At 41.4% G+C, this 7,800-nt stretch overlaps 1 pseudogene; it reads left to right on the forward strand.

Moving 5' to 3' along the window:
- The first annotated feature begins 207 nt into the window (after positions 1-207).
- On the forward strand, positions 208-7,046 carry LOC144175641 (uncharacterized; annotated as a pseudogene).
- Positions 7,047-7,800: the final 754 nt, after the last annotated feature.

The raw sequence follows: 7,800 nt of genomic DNA on the forward strand, positions 1-7,800 counted from the left end.
TTACTCGACCTCGAAAGTGATGAATACAACTGGCGTGGCTACGTGAGAACAGATAATGAGCTCGAAGAACTCGAAAGATCACTCCTCGGTCTCGGGGTTTCCTTCAAAGTGACCAATTCCCGGCACGCTGACCAAGAAAGCCTGGACGAGCCTGCTAAACGTGAGTACGACCTAGAACCAAATGCTGCCACTTATCTACCTGGTACAATGCATTTAGAAATTATCTACAAGTGCGGCTTGGTATCCGTAAAGCAGTCAAAAGTTCCAAGTTTTTTTAAGTTTGTTGCAGTAATTTATCCATGTTTACAGCTGGGTTGTAAAGAAACGACATAGTAGCGTAATAAAAAGCGCGGCGTACAAGTACTAACGTACTAAGCCAAGAAAAAAAAAAAAAAAAAAAAAACGGAAACGCGCGTACGGACGCGCTGAAAGATCTCTCCTTAAAGCTGAAGTTGGCTTCACAGCACGTTGCCGCTGCTCCACGGTGAAGCCAAACAAAAACCATGGTCCGACTGCGATTTTTCTTTTTTTCAAAACTATGTGGGTGTCCTTTCAAAGGCGTGCCATGCTAATTTAATTGAACTTTTAGGTCCGAACGTTCGATTCTGAACGGGTGAACACACAAGCACGCACAAAGGCGCATTAAAAAACAGCTAGCAGAGCGAAGGGGAAAAGAGTTGGATAATAAAAAAAGTTGGACAGTGGCTATCGAGGCGAGCTGCAAGACTACGACAATGAGTGTCGGGGAGAAAAATCGGAAATAAAATAAAATTACCATGCATTCTCTTTAGTAAGGTTGACACAATATGGCAAATTTTAGTGAACATAGAGTTTCAGGGGAGCACATAAACAGCAGGAAGTGACCCATTGGTGCAAATCTGCATGCAGTGAAGCTGATGTTCTCCATGAACCGCGGAGCTGTTCCACTGAACTTGGTGATGCCTTTCCGGGTGCTGGCCTTGACTGATAAAGGATGTCTTTATGGCAAAGACAGACACGCAAAGGAACGGCAGCCATCCTCTTCAGTAAGTAAGCATAGAAAGTTACACATAATCCAAAAGAACGCAAACTTACATATTTTTACACTCAATAATTGTTTTTGCTCAATTTTTGTTGGTGATTTTGAACTTTTAAAATATTTTGGCCCACTCTCGTTTAACCAGCATCAGTACTAGTGCTCCTGCTTCACCAGATGTTCTCATGAGCATTAGAGGCCAAAATTATGTCAAAAGTTCATTAAAAATAAATATAAGAATAACATGGGCATTGCCAGGTACTTATATCTAGAACTTAATTAGGTCATTCTCCAATTTCAAAATATGCATTTGTCAATGTAGGTTGCTGATATCAGTGACAACTATTGGTAACCTCCACCAATATTCTGTCCATCCCTGAAACCCCACTTGAATTGTCTAGATGCGAAATATGATTATTTTTTTGCATAAAAGTAAAAAATTGCATATGAGAAGAATAGCAATGTACGTGGAGCTTCTTTGTATACTGTCGTGAACCATGCCTTGGATGCATGCCAATAGCTCTGAGTGAATTTTGTTCTTTTGTGAAACTAAATCTATTATTCAAAAGTCTGTGAATTCAGCTCAAAATTTGTAAAAAGAAAAGAAAATTTATAGGGTTATCAAAAGGCAGTTCTGGTTTGCGTAATTTTTTGCTATAGATAAACATATACCAGTTAGATAAGCTATTTTTTGAAGAAGCTCTTACATGTGAGCAGCTTTGCTCACTTAAACTTTTGTGTGTCTACCAAGTACATATTACTACTGAGGCAGCCAGAAGCAACCAAAGTACCTTTGTTGCTGATTTTGTACGTGTTCAAGCTTAATTTTCATGTCCCAACTGCAGGCATGCAATCGCAGTGCCACCAACATCCCCATACAATGTGTGGTTCAATAACCCAGTTACCAGATAATACTGGACCAAGTTTAGTTTTCACAATAAATCTGGATAGCCTAAGGAACCTGAAAGAGGCAAAAAAGCAGCACCTATAACTAAAAATAATATTTATGTTCAAGCATAAATGCTAAGTATGTCACCATCTACATTAGGTTCATTGCAAGTGGGTTCGAGAGAATAATCTAGAGATGACGTAGCAATACAAAACAATCTCGAGCGCACCAAACGTGTACCTGTTTAAAATGGAGTAAAAAGTAGTTAGAGCATTTAATGCTTTTTTTTACTTTACTAATCACCACCTTCATATCATTGCGAGCAAAGTGAATTAGTATGCTTGGATACTTCCTTGCACAACATTGCCACAACAACTGCATAGAAATTTCTGGTTGTATAACTCAACTACTGTAGCCATCCCTTTGTTAATGTGTTCATGTGACAAAGTTGTTTTTATATGATTTGTAAATTTTTTTTTCCTGGTTGAAAATGTTTCTGATTACTGTTTTTAGGCTGTACAGAATGCTGCTGAACAACACCATGGAGACTGGACAGCTGAAACTTTCAAAAAGAGACGCATCAAAATCCAAGGCACAAAGAAGAAGGGCTGTGTTGCAACGATGCACATAAAGAAGGTTCAAGTCTTCCCTGACTATGCGGTACGTATGGCACGCAGTCATTTCAGTGATAACATTATATACAATGTGTTCTGTGGTACCGCTGCTTTTACTAAAACAATTTAAAAGCTGCTACATATTTATTAGTTTTATGTTGAAGCTGGTAGGCACACATTAAAGAAGGTTTATTCAAAATGCTCCCACCCCTTTTAAAGGTTGTCATATTTTAAGCAAACCATAAAATTAGTAAAGCCAATTTTGCTTTATCACAGCCAAAAAACAAAGTACTACTACCAACTGTACATTTATGTGCAGGGACAATAAGTTCAATACTAAAGGCTTACACAATAAATTACAGCCATTTTTTTTTGTGCCACCGTAGCCTTCAAAGCTAGGTACTGCATGTTGGCTTCTGCTGGGAGTCGCATTGATGCTAACAATCGTTATTAGCTTTTGAACCTGCAGTTTCGTGGGGAAAAAATTCCCTTCCTAGTACTACCTAGTGGCCAGCAAGTATCTTCTGATGAAGCATAAGCTGCCAAGGGCGCCAATAAAAGCCAGTGGCTTGTATAGGTATAAACGCAAGCATATCATGAAGAAGATGCTTTTTTTCTCATACTTATGGTGCAACGAACAACATTCTCTAGCAGTGTTCATTTGATCAGGTACAGTATTTATTAAAATAATTGAGAAATAACTCATTTTCCTGTTTCTGTTCTAATCCACGAGCGGCTTTATAGATAGCGAACTGCCCATCACAGCCGGTGCTTACGGTAGCCAGCGTTTAAAACAACTGGTTAGTGGGGATGGTGCAGGCTGTTAGGTAGCACTGAATTAAATTCACAACTTCACCAACTTTGCTCCCCTCACAGTGCAATCTGCAACTACTGACGTAAAATTCAACAGTTGTATGGCAGTACCAACCTTTACCAATTAGTATCTATAGTAGCGATCAGTACATATTGCATTGTATTGGTCAGTTCGGATCCGGTTCTTGCCCATTCAAAAATATTTTTTTGCCATCAAAGGCACAAACTTCTTTAACAGGTGTGGCTCCTTCATTAGAATAGGTGCCAAATTTGTCAAGGCCCCTTCGAGGTGGCTTACAAGCCCACAAATGGGAAAGTAGGGTATGACCTCTCGTAATGCCTGCGATGAGAGCCGGAGCTATCTTCAAAATATCTTCTTCAGCCCCTGCTCGCACACCATAGTCAGATAGCCCGAGAAAACCTTTGCCCTGCGGCTGCTGGTCTTGCACAGCAGCCTCAACATAAACTATCACATACAATAACGTGCTCATTAAAACTATGGATTAAAAAAAATCCTTTAGGCACTCAGTTGAGCCCCAGCAAAAGTGCACACCCCACGATAAATTTGCAAAAACTAAGTGCGGCCACCTGAAAAAAAAAAGGAAATATAACCACTGTGACAGACTGAAGAAGCGCCCATAGCCAAAGTAGAGCAGATGAAAAAGCCACTCAGCTTGTTTGGCTTTTTTAGTGATTTCCGAAACCACTGTAATTGCTAGCGGTGTGTTTGATCCTCACTTTTTTTGCGCACAGGAATCATTATGCTTGGGTCTGTAGCTACTTAAAAATCCGGTCATGTTTAGGCGAAATCACTGTGCTGTTGAGCATAAGCACGTAACCTTAATCCCGTCCACAGTGGTAATTTTCTTGATGGAGGTGGAAAACAAACACGCTAGGCCTGTGTGCTGGGATTTCAGCCTTTCTTTTGCTGTCACTTAGTTAAATCTGCATCAACATCAAACAAGCCACCCAAATAAATCTTCGTGGTGCGGTGCGGTGGACATATACATTCGGTATATGTCCACAAAAAAAAAGTGCTTTTGCCAGGCCATGATATACAGTGAATGAAAATAACATGAACTTAATGCTTCTAGATTGATGTCCAAGGCGGCTCCAAAAACAAGGTTGTCACGGCAAAATCAACGGCCCTGAAGAAGTTAACGACACAGTTTGCGAGCAACCAGCCACCAAGGTCCGAGATAAGACTGTACATCACGATGTCAAAAATGGCAGCTCATACGGAACATGACTTTGACCATTTCGCAAAGCACGGTCAGGCAGTGGACCAGAACATCATCAATCGCATCGGTGACCTAGTTCGCGAAGGAATCACATCTGTGAATGAGGTGAAGAAATGCCTGAAGTATTATGTTCAGGATGTGCTGTTTGCGGGTAAAGAAAAACCTGACACCACTTGCAGAGCATTTTACCCAACCTCAAAAGATATTGACAACCACATCCAGGAGGCCTTGAGAAAGGAACGCTGCAGTAATCTTGACCAAGAGAACGTAATTCAGATGGTATCTGAGCTGCAAGCATAGGAAAAAACCTCCAAGGTCTTCTTCCGGCCATACTGCCAACCTCACAAGGCAAGTGGAGGTTCTTGCAATGAAGACGAACACGTCAATGTTGAAAATTTGCTGGCAAAAGAGTGCCAACAAACCTTGCTTTTCTGCTACCAATCGCACTTCATGCAACAACTGCTTACGCAGTACGGTATTAATGTTACCTGTTTAGATGCCACGAATAAGACAACTGACTACAGCCTGCCACTTTTTTTTTAGTAGTTAAGACACCTACAAACTACATGATAGCTGGTGTTTTTGTGGTGCAATTCGAAACAGCAGCATGTATTGGTGAGGCTCTGGCTGTTTTTAAGAACTGGAACAAAAACTTCTCCCCAGAATACTGGATGATTGACTACTGTCAAGCAGAGATTGCCGCAATCCAAGACACCTTTCCAGAAAGCGAAATTATGCTCTGCAACTTCCATCGCGAGCAGGCATGGGAAAGGTGGGTAAAACGGAGAGAAAATGATGTACCACCAGACCAAAAAGACGCTCTCCTGAACCATTTCAGGAGAGTCGCAAACTCAAACTCTCAAGAGGAATGCGACAACGCCTACAGCTCTCTAAAAGCTTCTGTTTTTTGGCAGAACCCCAAGGTGGTGGCATATTTTGAGACCCAGTGGATGCCAGTAGCCAAAATGTGGGTGCAGTTTCACCGAAACAAGTTTGCTGTTGTCATCACAACTAACAATGGCACCGAGACACACAACAGACTCCTCAAGGAGTACTACCTGAAATGGAGCCGCGGAAAAAGGAGCTTGTCAAGCCTGATCACCACGGTGGTAAAATAGTTCCTACCAGAACGACAGAGCGTCTTCATCCAGAAGAATGTAGAAAGATCCTCCTCGTACCGCATCTACCATGAATATGTGCCAACCTACCTGCACAATAGACCTCCGAAAGTGATCAAGCACATCATGGCTCGCATAGACATGGCAGAAGAATATGAGCTGGAGGACGTGGCCAAGTCAGCATGCGGCAGCATTTTTCGTGTAAAGTCTAGCACAGCGGATGTTCCTTACACTGTTGACTTAAACAGTCCATGCTGCACATGTCAGGATTTCATGAGGCACAAGCTGCCATGCAAGCACTTCTTCGCTATTTTTCGGTTCTTTAGTGAATGGTCATTTGCAAGGCTACCTAAAGAGTACACCGAAGGGCCATTGCTAAGTCTTCACAGAGACATTCCTGCTGCACCAAGCGACTGGGACGCACCATGTACGTCTGATGCTGGCATGGACTGTGATGCAACAGACGCAGCGCCAACTGTGGCAGAGCTTCCAAAAACGGTGCGGCAAACCAGCAAGAACACCCGACGCCTACTAACTGATGCACTACACCGGATCGCCAGTGTTATCATGTACTTCAAAGATGAAGACAAGAAAGGGGAAGCCTACCAACACCTTCAGCAGGCATATAAGATCCTGGTAAGTGGATGCCCCAGCTCATCAAATGGCTTGGTCATCCGAGGCTCCCCTACCAAAGGCAGTTCCAATCAAGCCACCAGCTGTGCAGCAAGGCGACTTCGCTTGAAAGCACTGCAACGAGCTCGGGGTCACACAGAAAGTTGGAAAACACGAGGAAGGGTGGGTAAACGTGCAGGCGAAATGCGGGCAACTTTCAACGTTTCACCATAAAGGAGAAAGGACTCGTCTATGTGACAACTGCCTGGTTTGTCTGCTGGTAATTATGCAAATAATTATGTAATTATAACAAGCCTTCCCCAAAATTGCCATTCGTTGTTTTTAAACCTGTTTACATGAATGATTTTACTTGCATCTGTGCACAAGTGTCATAACCTTTTAATCTGTAGCATGCTTTGGTTTATACATATACCGAGCAGGCTAAGGCTGCATGTTCTGGCAACACAAAATGTGACATGTACTAGAGAAGCTGTGATAATTACTATGTGCTACCCTTAACTTTTTCGCATTCAAATGTTCTTGTTTACAGTTTTATTGTATGATTGCACATCACTAAACACATGCTTAACAAGCACACATCACTTCACATTACTTTCTCTTTTTGAGTAAAAAAACACTACCAATTACTACATTCTTTTTTTCGAGTTGAATTCTTTGTGAACGATAATATTTTTGCTATGGTGTACAGTAGTAGAGCACCATTATCATTTAGATGTTAGTGTGACTCCATCTGGCATTGTGAATATGTTTATTAATTATTGATGTTACTCAGCAAAGTAACATTTACACGTTCTAGTATGTTTTTATCAGTGTCATTAATTTTTCACACCTAAAATAAAAGCACCTATATGCTTTTATATGCACTGTTTTCTATGTGTAAATCACTTCCATGATTTTTGTTACCTAGGAGAAAAACACTTGTATGTTTTTATATGCGTTGTTTACCATTATGAATTACAAAATTTGCGCTAACTGGACATACAGAGAAAAGAAGACAATATGTCCGGTTAGTGCAAATTTCGTAATTCATAATGCACCAACTAGCCCAACAACGCATTTTACTGTTGTCTACATCACTCAAATTGTGTTACTCAGGCAAAAAAACATCTGTAATTTAGTTGAGTTGTTTTGCATGTGTACGTGAATTATCTGTCATTGTCTGTGTGCCTTGGGTACTGGGACCCCCTTTCAAGCTGTCATGCGACAAGCCTTTCTGTCCTGTTTTGCTGAAATAAACCTCAAACTACATATATTTTATCCTTGACATGAAAACTACCTCTTAATGCTTTTTTCTGTAGCAGCAATGCCACCTGTTTCACCTTCCACTATAATTGAGTGAATGATTGCAGGGTTTAATGTGCCGACGCAACGCAAGTGATGGGGTACGCCATAGTGGAGGACTTCGGATTGATTTTGACCACCTGGGGATCTTTAACGAGTGCTGCAATCTCGAACACACAGGCGTTTTTGCGTTTCG

This window comes from Haemaphysalis longicornis, unplaced genomic scaffold (genome assembly GCF_048455015.1).
Source record: "Haemaphysalis longicornis isolate Haplotype H1 unplaced genomic scaffold, Haemaphysalis longicornis Haplotype H1 scaffold_3, whole genome shotgun sequence".
In the NCBI taxonomy this organism is placed as follows: domain Eukaryota; kingdom Metazoa; phylum Arthropoda; class Arachnida; order Ixodida; family Ixodidae; genus Haemaphysalis; species Haemaphysalis longicornis.